Below are 14769 nucleotides of genomic sequence, written 5' to 3' on the forward strand. Positions count from 1 at the left end.
CATGACCTTGCCTCTCCAACATCCTGGAGCTTCCCAGTGACATCCCAGTATTGACTATGTTGTGAGGGTGTGAATGGGTATTACTATGCAGGCCTACAATGGAAAGGAGAAAGCTGAACAAGGAAAAATACAAGATGTACAGTTTGAGGAGAAAGGTAACACAAGGGATTTTAATAGAGCTAAGCCCGGTGCTCATGAAGATAAAAAGTTTACAGAAAAACCTAATATTAAATAAAAGAAAGAGAATAGTGGCCTCAGGGCAAGATCTCACCCTGTTAAGCTTTCAATTAGTGAAAATGAATTACAGAAAGCTTAAGCAGTGAAGGAAATTATCAAACACAGAAAGGAGATGAAAATGTATTTTGGTGACCAAGCTATGTTCTAGCAAGAAGACAAACTTGACAGGTTTGACTACATGGTTCTGTCTTTAGAGTAAAAGATACAAGAAATGAGTTGTGGTGTGGAATCTCCATTTTGAAATCTACTCTTTCAACTTAATTAACCCAGAACTCTTCAATTTAGTCTCAAGCTTACTTTTCAGATTAGGGTAGAAAACAGCCATACTCTTTGGCAAAATATTACAAGAACAGTCTCTAAGCCATTTACTAATATTCCTGGCTTAAACTTCTTAAGCTAGATGTTCACAGTTCAAATTACCATCAAAAATCTCTTCCATGCTCTTACCAGGAAGGCCTAGTAAGCCGTGCATAAAGCATTTAACTCTTCTTCTAACCCAAAATGCAAAATCTACATTCCACCAATAAGCAGCATAGGCAGGCTGGCTCCAACATTACCCTGCTCCCTGGTGACAAATTTTGCCTTAGTCTGTGTTGATTGCTGTGAAGAGACACAATGGATACAGAAATTCTAATAAAGGAAATTCTTTGATTGGAACTGACTTAAAGTTTCAGAAGTCTAGTTCACTGTCATCAAGGCAAGGTGCATGGTGGCATGTAGGCAGACATGGTGCTAGATTCATATGAAGCAGGAAGAGAAACATACTGGGAATTATAGAGAATCATTTGAAACCCCAAAGCTTATTCCCAATGGCATACTTCCTCCAACAAGGGTACATCTACCCGAACAAAACCATGCCTCCTAAACTTCTCAACTAGTGCCATTCTCTGGCGACTAAGCATTCAAATGTATGATTTTATGGGGGCAATTCTTGTTCAAGGCACCACAGTTAATGTACTAATTTAATATGTGGTAAAAAAAAGGGTAATGCTATGAAAGTGTTTTCCATAAATAAACCAATATGCGCCATAAGAATGGAGATGATTAACTGTAGATCATAATATATGTTTTGAGTCTGAGCAGAGTTATTTTTGCCAGCATTTATTGGCCATTCCATGGAATTATGGCAGGCACAGTACATGTGTACATATTTTATTTTCAGATTCAAGATTGTAATGAAGTCACATAGTGCTCAGATGAGCACTGCTGGGGACATATAGGATACATTATTTATTTGGTTTTGAGGTTCTTTTTGGTGATTATTCATTTAGAAACTTCTGAGCTTTTCTCACCCACTACACTTGTTGATAACAACCTTGTTTAGGGTCTATACCCTACATAGTTTAAGAAGTTGGGATCATAATGGATGGTACATAAAGATAGAGAGTTGACTTGTAGATTGATCAAGTTAAAATATGTTTGATACCCAAGATTGAGCTAATCAAAGTAGCATAGAACAGAAATTCTGAGGATTTGTGTTTGTACATGGCTTTTTCTCATATAAGCAAGGCGATTATTCAGGAATCTAATCATAGAGTCATGGATGGTTCTTTGTTCTATGTTTCCTTTCAGAATACAAAAGTATAGATAGATATCTCAATCCTGGGTGCTTCTTGTTTTTCAGGATAACAGGGTTCAGGCAAAACTCACCATTACTAATTTTTTTCCTTATGGAAAGTAATTCTGTCTTCATGCAATCCCTTTTATGTGGGAAACATTTTGTGGCAGTTCCATAAAGCCAAAGATAAAGAGTGCCTAAGGATTTACCATTTTTTTTTTACTATAAACAAAGGAAATATTTCTAGGAGGAAAAATACCTTGTGCATTTTTAAATAGGTTCCCAAAGTTAAGGGAATTCAAGGATCAATATTGATTATTCCTGCTGAACTATAACATCCACTGCAAAAATAATCAGACACACATGGTCTCTAAGTTGTCAACAGTCTTATCTATTGATAAGGCATGATGCCCTAACTCTAGAGCTTTGCTGGTTTTGTCAGAAATCACGTAGGCAAGATCAGGAATGGAATTTCATAGACCTAGATATCAGTTTTTTGTTTTGTTTTGTTTATTTTGTTTTGATTTAATTTTTCAAACTATTTTCTGCTATTTTCTCCATCACAAGATGAAGAATTCAGGAAGATGAGTGAGCCTCCTGTAGGCAGGATAGGAGAGAAACCCCAAGTCTTATCTACCCCTACATCAAACAGAGTACTAATATCCAAAATATATAACAAATTCAAGAAGCTACTCACCAAAACACAAATGATCCAATTAAAACATGGAATACAGAGCTAAACAGAGAATTGACAAAAGAAGAATCTTGAATGGCCGAGAAGCAGTTAAAGAAATGTTCAAAGTCCTTAGTCTTCTGATAAATGCAAATCAAAACGACCCTGAGCATCAATCAGAGTGGTTAAGATTGAAAACTCAAGTGACAGCACATGCTGGCAAGGAGTTGGAGAAAAAAAGAACACATTGCTGGTGGGATTGCATATTTGTACAACCACTCTGGAAGTCAATCTGGTGGTTCATCAGAAAATCTGAAATAGTTCTACCTAAAGACCCAACTATACTATTCTTAGGCATATACCCAAAAGGTTCCCCATAATACGACAAGGACACATGCTCCATCATGTTCATAGCAGCCTTATATGTGGTAGCCAGAAGCTGGAAACAATCATACATCCTTCAGTGAAAGAATGTATACAGGAAATGTGGTTCACTTACACAATGGAATACTATTCAGCTATTAAAAACAAGGATATCATGAATAGTACAGGCAAAGAGATAGAGCTAGAGAATATCATCCTCAGTGCAGTAACTCAGACCCAAAAGTATATACATAGTATGTACTCACTGATTAGTGGATATTAGCCAAAAAGTACAGAATATTTATGATCAACCCACATACCATAAGAAGTCTAACTAGAAAAGGCCCAAGAGAAGATTGTCAATTCTACTTAGAAGGGGGAAGGAAATAATTATGGGAGGAAAATGGAGGAAGGAGTTGGGTGGGAACTAGGAAGGGGAGTGGGAAATGAGAATAGGATCAGGTATGGAGGTGGGAGAAGGGGGAAGGAGAGAAGCCCAGAGGGCTAAGAGAATGAAAATGAATGGAAATAAGCAGTATTGTCGAGTGGGAAGTGAGGGAACCCTCTAGAATGTACCTGAGACCTGAAAGGTGAGAAACTCTAAGGACTCAATGGGGTGACCTTAGCCAAAATGACCAACATTAAGTAGAGGGAATTTGAAGAACCAACCACCAGTAGATAGACAGGGCCTTGGGGAGAGTGGCAAGGTCACTAACCAATGGTCAATACTTCTTATCCAAAATTATTCCTGTCTAAAATAATCGCAGGGATGTAGCTGCCTTTAGCCAAGCAAAGTGGATTCTCGTGAAAGAGGAGCTGGAGCCTGAAAACAAATATACGGGAATCGGGCTGCTAGAGAAATGAATGAGACCAAGTCGGGTGATCAAGGTCCGCCTTTACTAGGAACATCACGTATATTTATACATTTCACAAAAAATGAAAGCAAGTCTCTAGACCCCAGAATTTCGTTGGGCCCTTAACACTTGTTCCTAGCAGGAACCTGCCAGGCAGGAATTTTCAGCAGCTCCGTGGGTGGTGACTTCTAGCAAGAACTCTGAGAGAGATAGCTAGATGGCAGACAAAAGAACTTTGTTTGTCTCGCCCCAGGTGGGCAAGCCGCTTGAGGCAAAGACAAGTTCTGAGTCCAAAGGCTTTTGGCTGAGGAGAGGTCACAAAGGGACAAAAGTGCAGAAGAGACTGAAGGAAAGGAGATCCAATTAACTTGGGATCCATCTCACTTGTGGGCACCAAGGCCTGACATTATTACTGATGTTATGATGTGCTTACAGACAGGAGCCTGAAGAGGCTCCACCAGCAGCTGACTGAGACAGAAGCAGATACCTACACCCAATCATTGAACTGAAGTCAGGGACCCTTAGGGTTGAATTAGGGGAAAGATTGATGAAGTTGAAGGTGAGAGGGACCCCATTGGAAGACCAGCAGTCTCAATTTATCCAGACCCCTGGAAGCTCCCAGAGACTGAGCCACCAATCAGGAGCATACACAAGCCAGTTCTAGGGCTCTGGCGCAAATATAGCAGAGGTCTGTCCAAATCTTGGTGGGAGAAGACGCTCTTAATCCTAGAGAGACTTGAGGCCACAGGGAAGGGGGAAGTCTGGTGGGGAGAACCCTCTCAGATGCAAGGGTTGGAGGAATGGGATTAAGAATTGTGGGAGAGCTGGCCAAGAATGGGGGCAATGAAGGGAACATAAATAAATAAAATAATAAAAATTGAAGGAAGAAAAAAGAATCCTCTAACCCTTTTTAAAATATTCAAGAATGAAGCTCTCAGATTCCCATCCTAGTTTTTAATTAATGGATCATTTTCATTTACAAGTCGATATAATTCAAAATTCTGACAGCAACTGTGATGACTCTACACAAAGTGACTGATATAAGGATTTAGATGGTCAAGAACCACTGTGCTGCACTTACTGAATGAAGGAAGCAGCAGCAGTCTTATAGGAAATATGTTGCAAGGCATTATCATCTTATTCAACATTAATAAAACAATAGATATGAATGAAAGCAGAACTTGATTGCAATATTTTCTTTATGTTTGAAAAAATTTTCAAGATGCTGAACAACTTTAAGAAAACCTAGAGGCATTACCTTTTTATTATGTCATTAACTTTAATTTCTCAAGTTTTGTTGTCTTACTCTTTTCACACTTCTCATGGAATGTTTTTGCTTCTCTCAGGAAAGAAATTCACTAAAAGTATAAGAACAATATTTTTAGTAATTTTGTTTCTATTTACTCTATGTTTGCGGAAAATAGACATTACATTTTGCAATCTTAAGAAAAACAACAACAAAAAAAATTGCCCAGTTTCTCATCTACGATTTGTTAACAGAAATCTGAGCCATTCTAGCTTGTACTTCAGTGATGCTCCTAACAGTATCACAACTAATATTTTATGCTCCCGATAAGAGATATTATCTCAAAAACTCAAGATATAGGCTCCTGAAGTATGATACATGAAGTTGTCCTTGGCTCCACACACAAATATGCATAGAGAGAAAAAGACAAAAAATATGAATTAATAAATATGGTACTAGATGGCCCAGTATAGAATTTGTGGGTCATTCAATCATGTAACACATAATTATATGTATATTATTTTTATTAAGAAGGTAATTATTACTAACTAGTTTCTTTTGAAATCTCCAGTTTTGTTACTTTAATCTTTATATGGTAATAAAAATAACACTTTATGACAATTAATAGAATTAAACAATTTTATAGTTTTGAAGTGTTAATTCTATGAATTATTTTATGAGTATGTGAGTGTGTGCTTGTGTGTATAATTAAGAAAAATCACTTTATGTATGCATGTGAGAATGATTCAGGGAGAGATCAGTGTTACAGAATAGAACAGGGATAATAAAGGGCTTTAAAATTCTGAGATGAGTCTAAATTCATCTCAGTATTTCTAATTTCATGAGCAGGGACTGAAAACAATTTACTCTATTTCTATTAAAAAAGAAATATTGCAAACATAGTTGATTTGCAGATTTTATTATATAAACATCAAAGCTTTTCCTTGTGTCTTTCATTTGTTCAACATAATATGAAATATGATCATCAGCTCAAAATACCATGTAGAGAGGTAAATTAATTGGGGTGGAAAATTCTTAGAATTTGTGTTTTAAACAATATTATTTCAAGAAGTATAGCAAACTTTTTCAGGTCTATCTGAATTATTAGTATAGAATACTAATAATAAGTTAGTGATTGAATAATATTAATTTATTCTTAAACATTTAGTATAAATATATTTAAGCTTTTCCCAATTGATTGTAACAAGGGAGAGAGTATATAGTTAAGAAAAGCTAAAATAATTATCAACCAATCATATAAACTGGAAATAGAGAGCCAAAGATTGGGACTGAGAACTACATCTCACACTGAAAGGATTATTGTTACCTGGTGGTCATACAAGCTTTGTAAATATGGTTTTCCTCTAAGTTCTGTATTGTGTGGTGATTTCATTGTGAAAGTTCCACATAAGTTCAAATAATTGAGTAGTTGTTCCATTTGGTTAAACTGTTTGGGAAGGATTGGAAGTATAAACTTGTTGGAGGTCTATCATTAGGGATGGGCACTGAGCTTTCAAAAGTATTTGACCATCCCCAGTGACTCTCCTTGTCTCTCTCTGTATCTCTCTCTCTGTCTCTCTGTCTCTCTGTCTCTGTCTCTGTCTCTGTCTCTCTCTCTCTCTCTCTCTCTCTCTCTCTCTCTCTCTCTCTCTCTCTCTCTCTCTCTCTCTCTCTCTCTCTCTCTCTCTCTCTCTCTCTCTCTCTCTGTCTCTCTCGTCTCTGTCTGGATCAAGGATGCCAGCTCTGAGATACTGCTATAGTACCACATCTGCCTGTCTGCTGCTATGATTCCTGGCAGGATCTCCATCGCCTGATCATTGTACCTGAAGACTCCCAATAGATTTCTTTCTTCTATAAGTTGCTTGGTCCTAGTATCTCTTTGCAGAAATAAAAGTATTGACTAAGATCACCCGGAACTGTTTTAGATATACAAGTATTCTTACCTGGAAGCCAAAATCCACTAGATTTGCTCTTTTTCGTTTTGTTGTTGTTATTTTTATAGTTTGTTTGCTTTTTATTTACAATGAGATACAGATTGTATAGTTTACACTTGCCTATAACTTGCTATGTAGGCCAAAGATGACCTTGAATTGTGATCCTTGTATTTCCGCCCAAACGCTGAGTTTATAGGCATGCCCAGTGTACTCACTGGTTATTTTCCAGAGTTTAGATTACAGTCATTTCATATCATGAGTTAATCTCAACAGATACAATACCTAAAGAAACAATGGCGAAAAGTAATGAAACATTTATGAGCCCTTATGTTCCCAATGAAATGAAATTTAGAAGTCATTTGTGTTAAGTATTCATATCTTATTTTGAATCTAAAGATAATGGATAAACCCATCAATTTTCTAGGAAGCTGCATTATAGGGGCAGCTGTTCCACTTTCTACTAGGAAAGACATTCTCTAATAAATTATGCAGATCTAAAATCCACAAGAGAAATTATCTGAAAGTATCTCATACATGTACAAAATGAAATAAGTGAACTGTGTTCTTTTAAGTTTAAGTGACTAATGTAAATGTGGAAATCAATGATGTCCATAAAAAGTCAATAAATGAAGGTTTATTTATTCAAACTTGCTATAGCAAGGAAGTCAACCACCATGATTTGCATTTAGCAGACTCAAAAATAAAACCAACAGTGGAAAATTTTCTTAGAAAAAAATAAAGTTAAGGCTGCTGCTAAACTCTAGCAGGGGACTTTTAGCATAGAGTCTTGCAGATGCTAAAATACACAGTGTTAAATCTTTACATACAAATGTGTGTCAGCTGCCTACAAGTTATAAAAGACCCCCAGAGCTAGGGAGACCCTCACTCAAGTCTCGGGATAATGCGACCACCCAATAACTCACGAGAGACTGATCTTGCTGCAAGCACACGAGGTTTACTGGGGATAAGCCAGATCTGGAGTCGAGCACATAGCCTGGCAGGCCAGAGGAGTTCGACCAAGAGCACGAGGAGTAAGGGGTATTTAAAGGGAAAAACCACAAACTAGGGGGGTGAAGGGGTTACCAGGGAAACATAACAAGAGAACAGTGGAAAATTCTAAAGAGACCCAGCCCCTATTGAGTCAGGGTCATAAGGAAAATGTCCTACACACTCATTATGCACAAGAATGTGGTCTGGTAAATGTTATTCACTTTATGGCTGACCATTCCCTAGAGCTACCCAGATGGCTCATATCCTGCTTTTTGTTCTTGGAACTAACTAGGGGGAGCTTTTGTGGCCAACAGGTTTCTGAAATTGGCTAGTCTACATTCTTGGCTCGCTACAGAGACCTTCTATGCCCTTTAAGTAAAAGGTTATACAGTATATATACATTTCTATTAAATGTTCCATTTTAAATTCTAAAATTCTCCAGCCTTTCAGTTATACATATACTTTTGTATGCTATCCTAACATCATCATCTCTAGATTACTTATGAAACCTTATACAAAGTAACTGTTACAACTTTTTGCTAATTTTCATCATATAAGAATAATGACTTGGTGTTTGAGAGATGGCTCAGCAGTTAAGAGCAATGACTGCTGTTCTAGAAGTCCTGAGTTCAATTCCCAGCAACCACATGGTGACTCACAACTATCTGCAATGAGACCTGATACCCAATTCTGGTGTGTTTGAATACAGCTACAGTGTACTCATGAAAAAAAAAACAAAACAGAGAAATATAAAGATTAAAATGAATATGTAAAAATGGCATAATAAAAAACAATGATAAAATGGATATGCCCAATAATTATATACATACATGTATATTAACTAATTAATTTTTTAATACTCAGATGTGAAAGACATGGAAATAGAGGGCCTGTTGCCAATGTGAAGTGTTGATTGTTGATTGACAGGTCTGAATCTTCCAGAATGGCCCCCACAGACTCATGTGTGAATGTTTGGAATATAAGCCATGGCACTATTGAAAGGTGTGGTCTTTTTGGAGTAGGTATGGCCTTGTTAGAGGAAGTAAATGACTGGGGACAGGTTTTGAAGTCTAGGAAGCTCATGTCTGGCCTGAGTGACACAACCTCTCCTTGCTGCCTGTGAATCAAGATAGAGAATTCTCAGTTCCAGCACCATGTCAGCCTGTACTGTCATTCTTCTTTCCATAATGATAATGAACTAAACCTCTGAAACTGTTAACCATCTCCAGTTAAATGTTTTCTTTTATAAGAGTTGCTGAATTACAGGGAAAGAAATAGAGAGGAGCCTGAGGAAAAGAAGGTCCAGCGACAGACCCAAAGTGGGACCCAACTCAAGAGGATGTTCCAAGGCCTTGACACTATTTTTTTTAATTTTATTATATGTTTTCTTTATTTACATTGCAAATTTTATCCCCTCCAAAACCCCCCTAACCCATCCACCCTCTCTCTGCTCACTAACCCACCTGCTCCCTCTTCCCTGTCCTGGCATTCCCCTACACTGGGACATCAAGCCTTCCCAAGACCAAGGGCCTCTCCTCTCATTGATTTCCCACAAAGCCATCCTCTACTACATATGAAGCTGGAGCCATGGGTCCCTCCATGTGTATGTACTCTTTTGTTGGTGGTTTAGATCCTGGTCGTTCTTGGGGTACTGGTTAGTTCATACTGTTGTTCCTCCTATGTGGCTGCAAACCCCTTCAGCTCCTTGGGTTGTTTATTTAGCTCCTCCATTGGTGACTTTGTGCTCAATCCAGTAAATGTTTGTGCTTCACTACGTTGATAGCCGCCTTATTTGCCTGACACTATTACTGAGGCTATGGAGCGCTCACAAAAAGGGACCCAGCATGACCGCACACCGGAAGACCCAACAAGCTGCTGGAAGAGTCAGATGCAGATATTTTCACCCAACCAATGGACAGAAGCTGCTGAGTCCTGTGGTTGAATTAGGGAAAGGCTGGAAAAAGCTGAGGAGAAGGGTGACTCTGTAGGAGGACCAGCAGTCTTAATTAACCTGGACCCCCAAGATCTCTCAAACACTGGATCACTATACAGGCAGCATATACCAGCTGATATGAGGCCCCCAACACATATACAGCAGAAGACCACTAGGTCTGTGTTCATTCAGAGATGATGCACCTAACCCTCAAGAGGCTGGAGGCCCGAGGGAGTTTAGACGTGGGGGACGGGGAACATCACTGTGGAAATAGAGGTGTGGGGAAGAGGTATGGGATGTGGAACAGTTGGAGGGTGGATGGTGAGGTGGGTAATGAAATCTGGAGTGTAAAAAAACAGCAACAAATTAAAAAAAAAATTGGTGCCGTTATGGTGTCTTTGAGCAATTAAACCAAACTAAGACAGACCAGTTGAAACAGGATTGAGAGTGGGCTTCTCGGCTAGCTTCTTTGGAGTTCTATTTCCAAACATGAACTAGACATGTTTGCATTTATATGGTTTGCTTATTTTGTTTATTTATAAGTTCATTAATTTTTTCAGCCTTTACATATAGTTTTAGGATTTTTTTTAAATTTACAAATTTTACTTTAAATTTTTATTGTATTAAATTATTTTATTTATTTACAATCTAAATATTGTCCCTTTTTCCGGTGTCCCTCCCAGAGTTCTTTACCCCATTCCTTCTCCCCTTTGCCTCTGAGAGAGTGCCCCCCACACTACCCCCTTCATTCATCCACCTACCCTCACCTCACCCCCTATTCCCTGTACGAAATAGAAAAAAAAAGCAGCACTATTATCTTTCTCACTACTTATTTCTAACTGTCTTCAAAAGTATGGCAATTCATTACACTTGCATTAAGCACTACTATACAGAAGTACCTAGTTTTACTTAACTGCATGTATAGTGGGGGATGGGTAAATGTGGATGGACATGCATGTGATTATGGGGCCAGATGAGTGTTTTGGATTCCACTGAGCTGGAATTACAGGTGTTTGTGAGATGATGTGGGTCCTCTGGAAGATCAGCAAACACTCTTAATCACTTTGTGATCTTTCCTATTTTATTATCATAATGCTTTTAAGACTAATGTAGAAAAAAATCTCAAGTTCTTATGAGACATAACAATAAGCATATTTGGTGATGCTACTTCCCAGAAATATGTAACATAAAGGAACTAGGACACAGAAAGCAAAGGCAATGCAGAGCCAACAGAAAGGCACAAATAACTAAAAAGAAAAAAAATGACAAAGTCAAAGCCAGAATGTAAATTAGAACCATAGTGACTAAAGGAAACAAAATATCTATAAATCTTTGACAAGAATATTAATGAGAACACACACACATACACAGGGCAGGGGGTGATACAATTGTGTGGTAACTTTTTTTTTTTTGACACAAACTAGAATTATCTGGGAAGAGAGGACATCAATTAGGGGTTTGTTTCCATCAGACCTGTCTGTGAGCATTTCTATTTTTGTGAAAATTGTCTGTGAGACAGTTTATTGAGTAATGATTGATGTGGAAGGTCCCAACACACCGAGGGGGGTACTTACTCTTGAAAGGTGGTTCTAGGTTGCATAAGAACATAGACTGAGCATGCAGAAGCACAATCTGACAAGCAGCCATTATACATGGTTTCTGCTTCGGCTCCTGCAACTGGGTTCTTGTCTCTAATTTCTATTTTGTCTGATAATAGACTCTAATTTATAAACCACATAAATACTTTTATCACCCAGTTGCAAATTTCACACTGTTTGTCATCTAGAGAGCTAATTATTCTGAAACATATAAAATATTTGGAAAAGTAGAATGTGCATAAATAAAATAATATGGATAATTATACAAGCATACAGAGGTTAAACACTCTTCAAAGACATAGTTAACACAAATTAGCATTCTGATGAGTTAGAGTGAGCAAAATATAGGTGAACATAAGAAGAAATGAAATGGTAGTAAACCTATGTTGACATGACCAACCTAGTAGATGATCACCCACATGTAACAGTAGGAGTAAGAAATATATAATAGTTACCTTTCAAATATAGAATGTGAGGTTAGCTTAATATGAACAAAAATTTTAAACCATAAATTCAATTAATAAGTATGCACCACTATCCCGGACCCGCGGGATCTATTTATTCTGTGGGTTTCGAGGGGAACTAGACCTGGAATAGAATGAGTGGAAAAAAGGAGAGGAAGGCCCTGCAAATCTTTTGTCAAAGCTTCATTTATTAATGACCAATGGCCAGTATATATACGTTACAGAAAAAGGAAATGAGGAGGGATTGAGGGGAATTCAGCTGGAACAAAGGAGGAGAGGGGAAACATCCGGCCGGATGTTCGATAAGGGGACCCGAGACATTGCAGCCTTATCTCGGGGAGTTGTCTCGGTGAATATCAGCTCCAGACACCTCTTAGCAGATGACAAGAGTTGCGTAGGAGGGAGACCACTACATCAAGGTCAGTGATCTTACTGACCAAGATCACACATCCAGTTGTGAAGCGGGCAGAAGCTGGGGCTAATTTGGTATTCCTATGCTAATTTTCTGGTTCTGCTAGAGGCAAGGACTAGGAGGTTCTGATCTAGCATTTCCTGCTAATGTCCTTGAGTGAGGGAAGCCCTAAAGAATGTGCTTGACCTCTGTTGCTAGCTCTGGCAAGGCAGATTCCTTCAGAGAAATTCCAAGCTAAGGACAGCTTGGTATTAAACTAGGATCCTGGTTCTCAAGACTCTTGGCTCCTGGGTGTCTCCACCAGAGCTGAGGTTAGTAGCAGATCAAGCCAGAGAGAGCTCAGAGAGTGCTTTTGGTTTCCAACACACCACTGAGGAAATTATATACAGAATATTTGCTATATTTTAAAAGCCTATAATAAAATGTTTACAACACAATAAGTAGAACATGTTTATCATCATGTATTGTTACATCCTGCACACTAGCCCCATTTCCATGCTTTCTTCTCTATACTGTTTCTCGTACATTGGCATTCTTTTTGAGGAAAGTCTACAATGATGTACCCTCTTTTCTCAAAATATTTTATTGTCATACCATGTAATTTACAATTATCCCCGAAAGTATAAGGCCCAGTTTAGGTCACAACTTCACTGGTGGCCTTACCAAATGGTACAAATGTTGTCTAACTTGTTCAGTCACAGTGTACTTACTACTATAATACCCCAAGCCTGCACCTGCCTGAAACTCTGGCCCTGTTTCCATGCCTGAAATATTCTTCTTCCAATGATTCTATACATATCTCCCTTAGATTATCTGTCTATTCTGTGATAGGAGCTGTGATCCTTATCCTTGGTTGTCAACTTGACTACATCTGTTGGGGGAAAAAACCTATGAGAGGTTTTTGCTTGGCTTTAGGTAAATGAATCCAATTCTTGTCCAGACCTTTGAGGTAGGGAGACACACAGCTTTGATCTGGATCTTGAGGTGAGAAAATATATCTTTACTCAGGGAAATACCTACTGCTGAAAGTCTATATAATGACATAGAAGAAGGAAGCTATTTCTTTTTGCCCTCACCTTGCTAGCACATATCTTCACTGGCATTCGAGGCTACTTCTTCCAGTTTCCAAATATACTAAAGACCAGGTGAGACATCCAGCATTGTGCACTGAGATACTACTGAATATAGATCTCTCTCTCTCTCTCTCTCCCTCTCTCTCTCTCTCTTTCTCTCTCTCTCTCTACCTATCTATCAATCATATGCATATATATTCATCTCACTATCTCTATCTATATAGCTCTGTCTATTCATCTATCTCTCTGTATGTATTATATATGTATATATATACTTATATTCATGGATATATATGTATAATTATATATATATTCATTTTATACATTCTTTTATACAAGAGAGCCCTGACTAACATAGCCTTTTTACTAGAAGTGTTTGTAGAACAACAGAAGTTGAAGGAGAATTCTCTTAAGATCTGGAATAGACTTTTCAATTTGCCAACACCTTCAGCTACTGTTGCCTCTCTAGTCACTCTAGTCACTCCCTCTCCTGGGAAAAGAGATAGTAGTGAAAGGCCTTGGTATGAATTGCAAACTTAACAAAACAAATGCATTTGATTATTCTGTTTGACGAATTGTAAGTTACAATGGATTTGTTGATCCTGTAGGTGAAATTTTTACAGTTTGTGGAAAAATGAGGAAAATGCTGCTGCTGGTTGGTTCCTTTTAGCATATCTAGATATTGATAGCAGATAGGGATGAGCTATATGATAAAATTAGCCAACTTATAGTATCTTGGAAAATGATGAAAGACAACAAAATATTAGTGATTCAATTCACTGATTTCAGATGTGGATACACTTATAAAAGCGTACCTGGGAAGAGAATATTCTTTCCAGCAGTTACAGAGCTCAAGTTGCAGAAAATAAAACTAAAGTTCTCAGTATAAGGTTGGATGACTTATAGCAAAAATTCAGGTACCACCCTCTGAGTATGAAGACTGTTAAAGTAAAGGTCATTAATTGGTAATGAATGGGATTCTATTTGGGATGGAGATGTGTGGGTTAAAATGATGGCCCAAGTTTGGTCCAGGGCTCAGGCCACTGGGTGAGACAGGGCATGGGAAATTTGACTGCTGGATGGGGTGTCGAGTTGTGAGAGGCCCAAGGACCCCACTTCAGGGGCGGGGAGGTACCCCGGGAACTGCCGGGAGGCAGCTTGTGGGTTCCCGGGCTGCACAGAGGCCAAGGACGACAGGTTCTGAGGGTCTTGGGTACCACAGACACTGCTCAATGCTGCAAAAGAATGGCTGGCTCTACCCCAGGGCCAAAGGGAAAAGGACAGACAGGAGGAGAGCTCTGGCTGTGTCCCACGGGGATGAGAATCTTTGGCTTGCTCAGAAGGCTTGGGTTGGTGGAGAACATGGCTGAGAATGCAGAGGCCTCCTGTGGGAGATTAGGCATGTTCTTTAGAGGAAGTCCTGCTCCACTCTTC

At 38.5% G+C, this 14769-nt stretch overlaps 1 pseudogene; it reads left to right on the plus strand.

Annotated features, from left to right (window-relative positions):
* The first annotated feature begins 12145 nt into the window (after window positions 1-12145).
* The window catches only part of LOC116098485, a 176480-nt pseudogene continuing 173856 nt past the window's right edge, over window positions 12146-14769 (plus strand).

Source organism: Mastomys coucha, unplaced genomic scaffold (assembly GCF_008632895.1).
Source record: "Mastomys coucha isolate ucsf_1 unplaced genomic scaffold, UCSF_Mcou_1 pScaffold20, whole genome shotgun sequence".
NCBI classification, from domain to species: domain Eukaryota; kingdom Metazoa; phylum Chordata; class Mammalia; order Rodentia; family Muridae; genus Mastomys; species Mastomys coucha.